Source organism: Nicotiana tomentosiformis, chromosome 2 (genome assembly GCF_000390325.3).
Source record: "Nicotiana tomentosiformis chromosome 2, ASM39032v3, whole genome shotgun sequence".
NCBI classification, from domain to species: domain Eukaryota; kingdom Viridiplantae; phylum Streptophyta; class Magnoliopsida; order Solanales; family Solanaceae; genus Nicotiana; species Nicotiana tomentosiformis.
In genome coordinates, this window is record NC_090813.1 from 40,979,583 (window position 1) to 40,993,240 (window position 13,658).

General features: G+C 38.6%; 1 long non-coding RNA gene across 3 annotated transcripts; it reads right to left on the reverse strand.

Annotated features, from left to right (window-relative positions):
• Positions 1-83: 83 nt before the first annotated feature.
• On the reverse strand, positions 84-11,727 carry LOC117276525 (uncharacterized). 3 transcript variants are annotated; one of them, XR_004506784.2, is made up of 5 exons: positions 11,577-11,727; positions 11,285-11,480; positions 9,043-10,004; positions 8,610-8,697; positions 84-399 (listed from the first exon to the last, which is right to left on the reverse strand). It is a non-coding gene; the product is annotated as an uncharacterized lncRNA (long non-coding RNA). The 3 variants fall into 3 exon arrangements; XR_011413823.1 differs by having other exon boundaries at positions 9,043-9,399; positions 9,606-10,004; positions 11,285-11,727; XR_011413822.1 differs by having other exon boundaries at positions 11,285-11,727.
• Between the last annotated feature and the right edge of the window lie 1,931 nt (positions 11,728-13,658).

A 13,658-nucleotide genomic window follows, 5' to 3' on the forward strand; every position in this document is an offset into this window, starting at 1 on the left:
AAATTGTGGCAGCATGGATAACTACGAAGATTCACTCATCAGACGTAGAAAAAATGATACAAGAGGAAAGGAATAATATAGAGGCCATGCCTTACTCATTGTCTAAAATTTGGTTTGCTCATTCCCATGAAGGGATATCATGACCCAAAATTCACCAGTCGTGATGGCACCTAACCCAACCCACTAGGTAAGCCAACTAATAAACATCCAATTCCACTAATATAAATAAGACAATTAATTTTTTTTTAATCTAAATCTTATACATTCCCCAAGGACTGGTAGTACAAATCATGAGCTTCTAAGAATCTAAGGCTACCATGAACAAGAGGCAGTTACAAAAGGAACGCAGGTACATCTTCAAATTCGGCAACCATCGAGCACAGCAACAACAGCCAACATCTGCACGCAATATGCAGAAGTGTAGTATCAGTACAACCGACCCCATGTACTGAGTAAGTAATAAACCTAACCTTAGGTTGAAAGCAGTGACGAGCTGGAATATAGGCCAGGTCCAACATCAATAACCAATAGCAGTTCATAACAACGTAGAGCATATAAATAAGAAAATAACTCAGAGATAAAAAAAATGCTCAGCTTTTTCACAATTTTCCGAAAATAGTTCCATTTTTCAAGAATATGAGTGAGCTCAAATCCTTTACCGAAATCGTAGTAAAATTATGAGATAGTTGAAAACTGTAAATTTTTCCAAAAATCCTCTCCACAATAAATTAGATGTTTCATTTTCTTTCTAGATAGCAAGTGTAAAATACCTCTCTATGCCCACATATCAATGTGTGTAAAAAAGATCATGAATTATGTGATACCGTACAACATGAGAAAAAATACATCTCTATGCCTGTATGTCATGTCTGCATACCAATGCCATCTTTCTCAGAGATGAATCATGTACTCACACTCTCAGAGCACTCAATCTCACTGTCTCACACTTTCACTCATCATGGTCAACCATTCGGTACTTTATATGGCCCATACGGCCCAAGAAAATCCATCTTAGAACATATACAAACTGACTGTAAGTCAACCAGTACCGAGGAAAAAGGGCAATCCAACCCTGTGGAGAAATCCATCTCCAAGTATCAAATACTTCAGACAAATCCATGTCCAGGGAAATCTATCCCTCAATAATATCATCCGCGCTCACTGGGGGTGTGTTACAGACTCCGGAGGGGCTCCTTCATCCCAAGCGCTATCATAAATCAATATAACTGTTGCGGCGTGCAGCCCGATCCCATAACTGTCACTCATAATCAGGCTCTCGGCCTCACTCAGTCATCAATCTCTCCAGTCTCGCCCACGGGCTCACAATGTCATGAAAACTAACCCAGAATAATGATATGATATATCAATAAGTAACAACTGAGACTGGGACATGATATGAATGCATGAATATGACTGAGTACGAAATATCAATGAAATCGATGAGATGCCAGCAAGAAACGACCACTATGGGTCCCAACAATATCAGCATAAAGTCTAAACAGGATGTCTAGCATGATGTACAGCTCAATTACTTAATCACATGGTGAAAACATATATATCAACAAAATAGGGCCACTAAACAGTGCCATTAAACAACGGAGTCACAAATTCACAGGGTGCACGCCCACACGCCCGTCACCTAGCATGTGCGTCACCTCAACATCAATCACATAGCACAAAATTCAGGTTTTTTTTACCCTCATCACTAAGTTTAGAAGAGTTACTTACCTCGAACAAGATAATTCCAATACTAAGCAAGCCAAGCGATGCTCCAAGAATGCCCTCGCGTGCGTAGCGACCTCCGACCGGCTCAAAACTAGCCAAAAGTAACTCAAATACATCAAATAAAGCCCAAGGAAACAAATTCCAAATGATAAAGATCGAATCCTAAATCAAATCCCAAATCCGGCCAAATATCACACCCTGGCCCGCACCTCGAAACCCAACAAAACTCAAAAACTCCAACAACCCATTCAATTACGAGTCCAACCATACTAGTTTCACTCAAATCCGACTCCAAATCGGTATTCAAAACTCAAAAATTCATATTATGAAACTTTAGGCCAAAACCCCCAATTTGTCTTTAAAATTCCTCAACCAATTGCCAAAAATTGAGATAGATTCATGAAATGTAATCAAAGCTGAGTAGAGAACACTTACCCCAATCCTAGTGATGAAATTTGCATCAACAATCGCCTTAATCCGAGTCCCACATCTCAAATATAAAGAAAGAACAAAACCCTCGAGTTTTATAACTTCTGCCCAATACTTTCCGCATTTGCGGACAAATAGTCGCATCTGCAGTAAAAACTTCGCTTCTGTGAAAATAGCCTTGCCATCCTCGCACCTGCGGATGTCAAATTCCGCTTCTGCGAAACCTTACGCACCTGCGATCCAAATCCCGCATCTGCGCGCACGCAGGTGCATTACAAAAATCCGCTTCTGCGGTCTTCCTCACCCAGCCTCTTCTCGCTTCTGTGACTCCTCTTCTCTCTTCTACGACCATCGCACTTGCGCAAACCAGCTGCAGGTGCGGTGATACCAGAACCGGCAGAACACAACCGTGCAAAATAAAGGAAAAATAGCCCGAAATCAATCTGAAACATGCCCGAGCCCCTCGGGACCCCGTCCAAACATACCAACAAGTCCCATAACACAATACGGACCTACTCAAGGCCTCAAAACACACATAACAACATCAAAATGACGAATAACACCTCAATGCGAAATCAATGAACTTTGAAACTTCAATTTCCACAACTGATGCCGAAACCAATCAAATCATGTCCGATTGACCTCAAATTTGCACACAAGTCACACTTGACATTACGGACCTGCTCCAACTTCCGGAATCGAAATTTGACGTCGATATCACGAAGTCTACTCCTGGTCAAACTTTCCAAAATACCAATTTTCACTGTTTCAAGCCAAATTCTACCGCGGGCCTCCAAATCAAAATCCGGACGCGCTCCTAAGTCCAAAATCACCCAACGGAGCTAATGGAACCATTAAAAATCCAATCCGAGGTCAATTATTAAAAGTCAAATTTGGTCAAACCTTTATAATTTAGAGCTTCTAACTGAGGATCATTCTTTCAAATCAATTCCGAATAACCTGTAAAGCAAAACCGATGATTCACATAAGTCATAATACATCATACGGAGCCACTCATGCCCTCAAACAACCGAGCGAAGTGTAAATTCTCAAAACGAACGGTCGGGTCGTTACATTCTCCCCCACTTAAACATACGTTCGTCCTCGAACGTGCCCAGAGTTGTTCCAAAAGCCATCAAATCGATGTGTAAACTTACCATGCACATACCCGGGGGTGATCCCACATCACCCTATCCCATATAGGTCTGATAACACAACATGACTGAAATTTTCTAATCCAACCTAGCCCACAAGCCTTAGAATCCAATTTCCACATCCGAAATTTTCTATAAGATCAGAATCTCGCATCTACACACTGTATAAGTCTGAACAAGATGTATCAAGCCATAGTCATAACCCAAGATGAAATCACATGATATACCACATAACTCAAACACTCATAACGATAATTTCTAATCACCGTAGCTGCTCAAAACAAACTAAATGCCGCTAATAAACGTCTTATCAAACAAAACCTCGTTCTAACACCTTCATATACTGCCAATGATGAAAGAAACACATAGAAATTCATAACCATTCATCAGATCAACTAGTTGTGGAATCTCCCTCTCCTTCAACAAGAACTATAGCAAATTTTCTAAGCCGACTTTCAATATTATCCTTCCAACATGTTGTAATCAATTCTGATAGTACCCATTCTAGGTCCAGTGACCTCATCTCATCCAACATGTCCACTCTAGTGGCATGACACATTGATTCAATCTAAAACCACAACCCGTGCAACCCGTGCGCCAATTAGCAACATTCCAAATGTACTCAAATATGGAAAATGACTCAAACAAGAGAACCGTCCCGCAAGCTCCACGGGTACCACCATAACGAAATTCTAAGAAACCATCACATACCACAGAACCAAAACACACGAATCTCACACAAAGGATCATACTTCAATACAACTACACTACAATGCGTGACCCCATCCAAACGTTGATCTATATTATATACCTCGAGCCACCCTACTTAAAGTCAATGATTATGCGCAATTCGATATCAAGTACCCAAAGTGAATTACCATAACTAAGGATGGCCAATAACACAATACCACATTCCGGAAGAAACATAGCCAACGCACGATCAATCCTGCAGTACTCAAATACTCATCTCGCTCAAATTTCGCTATAAAGCCCAAATAGAACCGCACCATATGGGCATATAACCAAAGAATCACAACTCTTCGTAACATAGAAGAGTAACTCATAGATCACTTCAGAACACGAATAAGCTCGACAATAACCGAAAGGCACATCCCTCAACGATAGCAGTATGGAGCCCACCAATCTGACCCGGTGTAGAATACACATCCTAATTGTTCCTACCAATAAACCCCCACATCAGCTCTGGTCAGCCACAGATAGATAATAACCCTCTTAAAGTCCACAATGACTGAATCGCAACACATACTACCCTCTGACTAACCTTGGCTACATTTTCACTGTGCACAACCACGAAGCCATCCACTCATGAGAACTCCCAGTCTACAAATTCATAGAACCCACAGATCACCATATCCGATCTTAACTCCACCGCCTGAATGTCTGACACATCTCTCATACACGATCATCCCACGAGGAATACTTCTATAATTCTGAAATGTATACTTTCATCAAGCCATACCAAATAGTAATATCATTCACCTAGTCATCTGAAACCGTCCATACTGCCTAAGAATACATCGTAACCTTGCTCATGCAAATCTCAATACCACACAACACACTATATATACTATGCCATCGTAGGAAAAGTATGTAAATCTCATAATCCTCTCCGAGTCACAGTAAACTACATACTCAACCAGTTAGAAACCTTCCATTTGATCTCATCCAGGAGAAAATCGCTATTCACAACATGTTCCACACACCGGTAGGAAATATACACCTCGAACCATGGTAGTAACCATTGAAAACTCTTCGAAACGCATTTGCACATAATCAAGCCATCAGAACCAAATCTCTCTATCTCAACCAAGCCATGCAGGCTACTAAAACCCAAGAGCATTGCCACGAAGCACCTGTAGAAACGTGCCACATTACAAGTACCCAAAGAATAGATCATATCTTTTATTGTGCTGATCCAACCTACTACCAAGTTGACACTTTTCCTTGACAGAACGCCACGACCCTTAACTAAAACTCACCATAATCAGTCCTAACATAAAACCCCATGCCTTAAAGCCAATAAGCCGTTGAACGCTCTCTTAAGCACCCCTAAAATACCACGACCGAGATACTCTCTCCGAAGAGACCTTCTGTGAATTTCAAGCTGTTTTTTCACCTTCCTGATACTAAAATGTAGAATCCATAAAGATATAGAAATGCCACAAGTCTCGACACCATCCATTGAAAAACTCAGTTTCTAGCCATATACAAATCCTGAAAGTTCCCAATTGCTACATTTAAATCTTGCATCCATTAGAACCATTCTCGAGAATCCTCCACCCTGCTCAATATCAATTATACCGACCAAACGGACCGAACGGCCTGTGCCCCATTAGCACACTAACACCCAAGGAAGTGACCTCACCTTAATGCAACCAAACAATTTCCTACTCCATACAACCTACCTCCTTCACGAATAACCACTCAATCATTCCATGATTTCCATATACCTATAGAGTGTAATACAACTCACATCCAGAAATTCCTTCACTCGAGTCATCCTCAATCTCAACCTCTGTAAGTCATAACTGGTTCACAAATATATCTCAAACTGAAAACAATACAACACACAACCGCGCAATCAACCCGTCGATAGCAACTCCCCCACTTGGCTCAAGCCAAGGAATAAAGCATTTGATAACTTATGATACCCATACTCTGTTGCTTCCTAAAATCCCGCACTGAAATTCATCCAAATCCTTCATAAGCTTATGTAACACAAACCATCTAATATCCCATATCATATACAAATCTCGCATTCGTCCTTGTAGCAGTCAAGCCAACTCTCATAAGCGATCCAAACCCAAATTGCAACACATATAATTCACTGGTAAAAGAGAACTCGCTACAAAACAACATAGGGATCACACAAACCTTGGGACACCTCGCAGGAGATAACCCACCTGCTTTACCTCAAACTGACATCTCTCTATTCCCTTCCACAATCATAACTATTACGCAACCACTTAATCTTCCTGAGTCTGAACTTATATCACGACATTGAAAACTTACCTTACTCTGGAACCAAACAACATGAAAGATCCTTCAACACGCCCATAACTCGAGACTATACGTCGAATAAAGACAGAAACCAGGCACCCAATAGCCCATTCCACACCTCAAGCAAACCCTTCTCGTCACGTTCCAACCATATGAACACATCTCGCAGTCACATCATACTCATCACATAGCCATCCAGCCACAAACTCCACTAATAGGGACACTACTAGGCATATAAATCCAAAAGCACATGCTCACACAATCAACACCTCTGTGCTTAAGCTACAGTCGAAACCCGACCTCACGCCCTCCAGACCGGCCCATCATCAGCACGCCAAAATCATATTTCGCACCTCAACCATGGAATCACAAGCCGTCGATGCACAACTGATACCGAGCGCTCATGTGCGCATACGAATGCATGGAAGGAATTCAAAGAGTTACGCTTCAAGCTGAATCAATGCCGCATGATAAGAAAAGAAAGATGGGAAGTATATCCTAAATGCCTTGTAGCCTCTCGAAGATAGGTATGGACATCATCATACCGATCCGCAAGACTCTACTAGACAATTGCTCATGACTTGTAGAACCTATGAACCTAGAGCTCTGATACCAATCTGTCACGACCCAAAATCCACCAGTCGTGATGGCACCTAACCCAACCCGCTAGGTAAGCCAACTAATAATGGTCCAATTCCACTAATATAAATAAGACAATTAAACAAAAAGAATTATCTAAAACTTATACATTCCCCAAGGACTGGTAGTACAAATCATGAGCTTCTAAGAATAGAATTTACAAAGCTGATATGAAGTAAATACATCTTTTATTTGAAAAGTACATAAACAGAGTTTTTATAAATCTAAGGCTACCATGAACAAGAGGCAGCTACAAAAGGAATGCAGGTACATCTTTGAATCCGGCAACCATCGAGCACAGCAACAACAACAGCCAACATCTGCACGCAATGTGCAGAAGTGTAGTATCAGTACAACCGACCCCATGTACTGAGTAAGTAACAAACCTAACTTTAGGTTGAAAGCAGTGACGAGCTGGAACATAGGTCGGGTCCAACATCAATAACCAATAGCAGTTCATAACAACGTAGAGCATATAAATAAGAAAATAACTCAGAGATAAAAAAATGCTCAGCTTTTTCATAATTTTCTGAAAATAGTTCCATTTTCAAGAATATCAGTAAAAACTCAAATCCTTTACCGAAATCGTAGTGAAAATATGAGATAGTTGAAAACTGTAAATTTTTCCAAAATTCCTCTCCACAATAAATTAAAATTTTCATTTTCTTTCCAGATAGCAAGTGTAAAATGCCTCTCTATGCTCACATATCAATATGTGTAAAAAAGATCATGAATGACGTGATACCGTACAACATGAGAAAAAATGCATCTCTATGCCTGTATGTCATGTGTGCATACCAATGCCATGTATTTCAGAGATGAATTATGTACTCGCACTCTTAGAGCACTCAATCTCACAGTCTCACACTTTTCACTTATCATGCTCAACCATTCGATACTTTATATGGCCCAGGGAAATCCATCCCGGAACATATACAAAACTGACTGTAAGTCAACCAGTACCGAGGAAAAAGGGCAATCCAATCCTGTGGAGAAATCCATCTCCAAGTATCAAATACTTCGGACAAATCCATGTCCAGGTAAATCCATCCCTCAATAATATCATCTGCGCTCACTGGGGGTGTATTACAGACTCCGGAGGGGCTCCTTCAGCCCAAGCGCTATCATAAATCAATATAACCACTACGGTGTGCAGCCCGATCGTATAACTATCACTCATAATTAGGCTCTTGGACTCACTCAGTTATCAATCTTTCCAGTCTCGCCCACAGCCTCACAATGTCATGAAAACTGACACGGAATAATGATATGATATATCAATAAGTAACAACTGAGACTGTGACATGATATGAATGCATGAATGTGACTGAGTACGAAATATCAATGAAATCGATGAGATGACAGCAAGAAACGACCACTATGGGTCCCAATAATATCAGCATAAAGCCTAAACAGGATATCTAGCATGATGTACAGCTCAATTACTTAATCACATGGTGAAAACACAGATATCAACAAAATAGGGCCACTAAACCGTGCCATTAAATAACGGAGTCACAAATTGACAGGGTGCACGCCCACACGCCTGTCACCTAGCATATGTGTCACCTCAACATCAATCACATAGCACGTAATTCGGGGTTTTATACCCTCAGCACTAAGTTTAGAACAATTACTTACCTCGAACAAGCCAATTACAATACCGAGTAAGCCAAGCATTGATCCAAGAATGCCCTCGCGTGCGTAGCGACCTTCGAACGGCTCAAAACTATCCAAAAGCAACTCAAATACATCAAATAAAGCCCAAGGAAACAAATTCCAAATGATAAAGATCGAATCCTAAATCAAATCCCAAATCCGGCCAAAACTCACACTCCAGGCCCGCACCTCGGAACCCAACAAAACTCTCAAAATCCGACAACCCATTCAATTACGAGTCTAATCATATTAGTTTTACTCAAATCCGACTCCAAATCGATGTTCAAAACTCAAAAATTCATATTCTGAAAGTTTAGGCCAAAACCCCCAATTTCTCTTTAAAATTCCTTAACCAATTGCCAAAAATGGAGATAGATTCATGAAATGTAATCAAAGTTGAGTCGAGAACACTTACCCCAATCCTTGTGATGAAAGTTTCTTCAAAACTTGCCTTAATCCGAGTCCCACATCACAAAATATGAAGAAAGAACAAAACCCTCGATTTTTATAACTTCTGCCCAGTACTTTCCGCATTTGCGGACAAATAGTCGCATCTGCGGTAAAAACTTCGCTTTGATGAAAATAGCCTTTCCCAGAAATCCCCGCACCTACGGATGTCAAATTCCACTTCTGCAAAACCTTACGCACCTGTGATCCAAATCCCACATCTGCACGCACGCAGGTGCGCTACAAAAATCCACTTCTGCGGTCTTCCTCACCCAACCTCTTCTCGCTTCTGCGACTCCTCTTTTTGCTTCTGCGACCATCGCACCTGCGCAAACCAGCCGCAGGTGTGGTTATACCAGAATCAGCAGAACACAACAGTGCAAAATGAAGGGAAAATAGCCTGAAATCAATCTAAAACACGCCCGAGCCCCTCGGGACCCCGTCCAAACATACCAACAAGTCCCATAGCATAATACGGACCTACTCGAAATCTCAAAATACACATAACAACATCAAAACGATGAATCATACCTCAATTCAAAATCAATAAACTTTGAAACTTCAACTTTCACAACCGATGCTGAAACCTATCAAATCATGTCCGATTAACCTCAAATTTTGCACACAAGTCACACTTGACATTACGGACCTGCTCCAACTTCCAGAATCAAAATTCGACCTCGATATCAAGAAGTCGAATCCCAGTTAAACTTTTCAAAATTCTAACTTTCACTATTTCAAGCCAAATTCTACTGTGGGCCTCCAAATCAAAATCTGGACGCGCTCATAAGTAAAAAATCACCCAATGGAGCTAACGAAACCATCAAAAATCCAATCCGAGGTCAAATATTAAAAGTCAAACTTAGTCAAACCTTTCCAAATTTAGAGCTTCTAGCTGAGGATGATTCTTCCAAATCAATTCCGAATAACCTGTAAATCAAAACCGATGATTCACATAAGTCATGATATATCATACAGAGCCACTCATGTCCTCAAACAACCGAGCGAAGTGTAAATACTCAAAATGACCGGTCGGATCGTTACAAGGGAGGACAATGATAGACACAAGCAAGGAATACACTAGGAGAGTGGAGTAGTACTATGTAATAAAACTGCTCATTCAACTCATGCAAAGGAAAAGGCATGTATGTATTCAAAGAATATTATATACATGGGGAACACACATAGCATGGAACACTTTGATGGAATAATGGGAAGAATGCTGGATAATGAGTATGCACAAGTAATGGGAAGGGCAGGAACCAAGGCACAATAAGATACTTTTTGACAATTTAAAATATAAAATTACCGTGACCATGCACTTTTCATTGATTAAACTTTTATGGGTGGTGTTATCAATTTTTTGCTCATTCCTAGAAAGGGAGATTAATGGTAGGCATAAAGGAGAGGTGGGTAGTGCTCTACACAGCAAGCGTGGCTAAATTTGTAAAAATATACCAACCAATTGTGCAAAGATCTGACATTTAAGATGGGCGTCAAACGACATGAAGTTTACTGGCCAATTTTATATCTTATTTTAGCTTCATTAGACTACATCTCAACTGCGATAATAGGGATTATGTGTTTTTGCAAATTTTATTTCATAAACATTGTAGGACTTCTTGATTTTGTATCTTTTATTTTAATTATATATAAAAACTAGTCTACTGATAAAAAAAAATAACCCTTGTCTACTAATAAAGAAAAGTGTTACTAGAGCAATTAAAAAGATCTTGAAAATTACTTAGCAGTAATCTTTAAAACTCCCATTTTCATTCAATAACATAAAAACAACTTTGGAAATAGAATCTTAAACTGGTAAACTTGAATCCTTTAAGAAAAACATTCATATACAACAAAAACTCAAATGCGAAGCTACAAACATTTGAAACTGAAACTCAAATAACACTCTTTCTTATCAAATTAACACGGTTTACTGCTAAAAAAAAGTGTTATTTGAGTCATTAAGAACACTCTTTTGTGAGAATAATCTCAAACTCTCATTTTCATTCAATAACTGAAAGTGAATAGTTTTATAAATCTATATCCTTCAAAAGAAAAAAAATTAAAATCCTAAAAAAAATCTGAATAAAACTCGGATGATCTAGAATGAACATTGAAGGACCAATCCGAAACAAAATAAACAAGTAATTATGTAAAAAATAAATAAATAAATTCCAAAAAATGAATAAACGAGCGGGAAAACTCACCGGAAGGCCAGATCTGAAGATTGCACCTCTGTGTCTCCCTTTTTCCGGCAACTAGAACAAAAACAAAACACACCTCGCCAGCGTCTGGAAAATTCAAATCACTTTTTAACCGTCTGATTCAGACACAACAGAAGATTCAACGGATAGGATTAAATTCACTTCACTCCAAAGCCACCAAAACCCTCTACATAAACACCTAAAAGTTTTAGAAACCCAAACTGGGAATTAAAGTCTCTCACCAAATAAAAAATCAAAACATGAAAATGAAATCAGTTGAAGCTTACAGATTTACCAGATCCGATTTATAAAACTGGATGAATACTAAAAGTTAGGGGGAGGGGACTAGTAGAAGGGTGTTAAAGGCGGAAGTTTCTGGAGAAGGGGGTTTAAGGTGTGAAGGGTTGGGGGGAAAAGGGAAAATGTGGGGGGAAATAAAGGCGCTCTTTTTTTTATTTTTATGGTAGCTGAGGTTTATTTGCGTCACTTAATGACACCTCCTCCCCCCCTCCCCCCAAATTGATATAATTTATGGAGATAGTAAGAACCTCCTCAATAAAACTTTCGCAAGTGGTCTGTTTTCTTGTAGTGAAGTTTGTGGGCTGATTTTTGGGTATGTAAAAAATATCCATATATATATATATATATTCTATAATGATTTATCTAGTTATTCTTTATTGTTTGGGTCGATTCTTCTCCAAAAGTTACAACAAATCTAGCTAGGGCTTGAACTCCACATATATTTTGGGATTCCTCGGTAAACTATGTCCAGTGAAGTAAATTTCTTATCATTATTGGCGACGAGGGAGTGATTTCATTCCAAGATACATTTTTGTGGATTTACAGTGTGATTACAAATTTTTGTTTTTTGATTGTTAAACTAAAAAGTTTTGCTTTGTTTGCTTACTTTATTTTTTTCGCTTTTAATGTCAATGTTTAAATACCCATATGAGTTGTGACATATTATCACATCAAACATCTTAGTGAATCCGAATGTAATGATATAGATACTGTTTCATGAATTTGAATTTAAAATGTAAAATGCATCAGCTTATGAAATGACAATTTTGAAAGGGACTTTGGGGGATATTTTTACTTCTTACGTTATTAAATATAATGCGCACATGTAAAGCGAGAAGAAAATAGAAGAATATTAGATGGTTTATGTGGTGAAAGAAGGGTGTTAATAATTAATTTAGGAGTTTTGAACTTCAAAACTTGCACCAGGAATGAGATTATTTTTCAGTGGCTATTAAAGGATGTAGCACAGTATTTTAAATTTCTCCTGTTCATTTGATTGATTATATGTCTAAGTAGTTGAGTAGTCAGCAGAGTTGGAGGCTCCCTTACTGAGTTATGGTTTCTTTTTTCCCATAGAGATAATGTACTATATTTCTGTTCTAATTGTGAGCTTACGTTTGATCAGTTGATTAAGATATTCTTTGAGTTTGGCCATGATACTCCCTTTGAGTTAACTTGTACCTATTTTCACATCTTAGATTTAATAATTGCATTATCCCAGCATTTTTACAAGTTTCTATCCATTGAGATGTAAAATATTTTTGTGAAGCCAATCTCATTGGTGAAAAGTTATGTATAAATTCTTAGTTTCACTATTCTTTGTTTGGTGTATCTCTAGTTATTTTTCTTAGTTGCTAATGAAAGGTTGTTAATATAACTTATTCGATGTTAGTTGCTACATTTCAGAATTAGCTATTGTTATCCTTCATCTTGTTTGACTCTTTTGACTTCTTGGAGAATAATAGGAGCAAACATACGAGTATGTAGTTAATTTAGGCTGAGCAACTGTACCTTTTTCTTCCAAAGTAATATCATTAAACTGGAGAATACTATTATTTGTCATGACTTGAGTGATATTCACATTTGTGAACAAGCTATATCCCTCGGTTATCATAAATGAGTAGTTGGAAAGTGAAGTATTTGAGCAGTGTTAGAAAAGAAATACTTTTTTCTGTTTGAGCTGCTATGTCATTGTTTAGATTGTCTTGATTTTATTTATATTATTTTATATGCAAGGAAATTACTTCATTGAATATTATGAACATGCTGCTTTAAAAGATAGTAAAATATGCAGCTAATTATGATGTCCTTAAGATGCTCTAGGTGAATATCGTGACCAAAATATTAGTTGAACTACTAGAACTCCCTACTACCTTATTTCATTTGAGTACAGTGGAGTATTCTATCCAAATGGACAGTTATTGGAATTGCTTTTGTGCACAGTAGCATATTTTATTGGAGTTTATTTCCTAATTGTATAGGCTAATGTGGTGTTAATATCTGCAGGTACAAGGTGAAGGTCCAAGTATATTCAAACAGCAAGATGTTGAACACAAAGTGCATAAATTTTCCACCT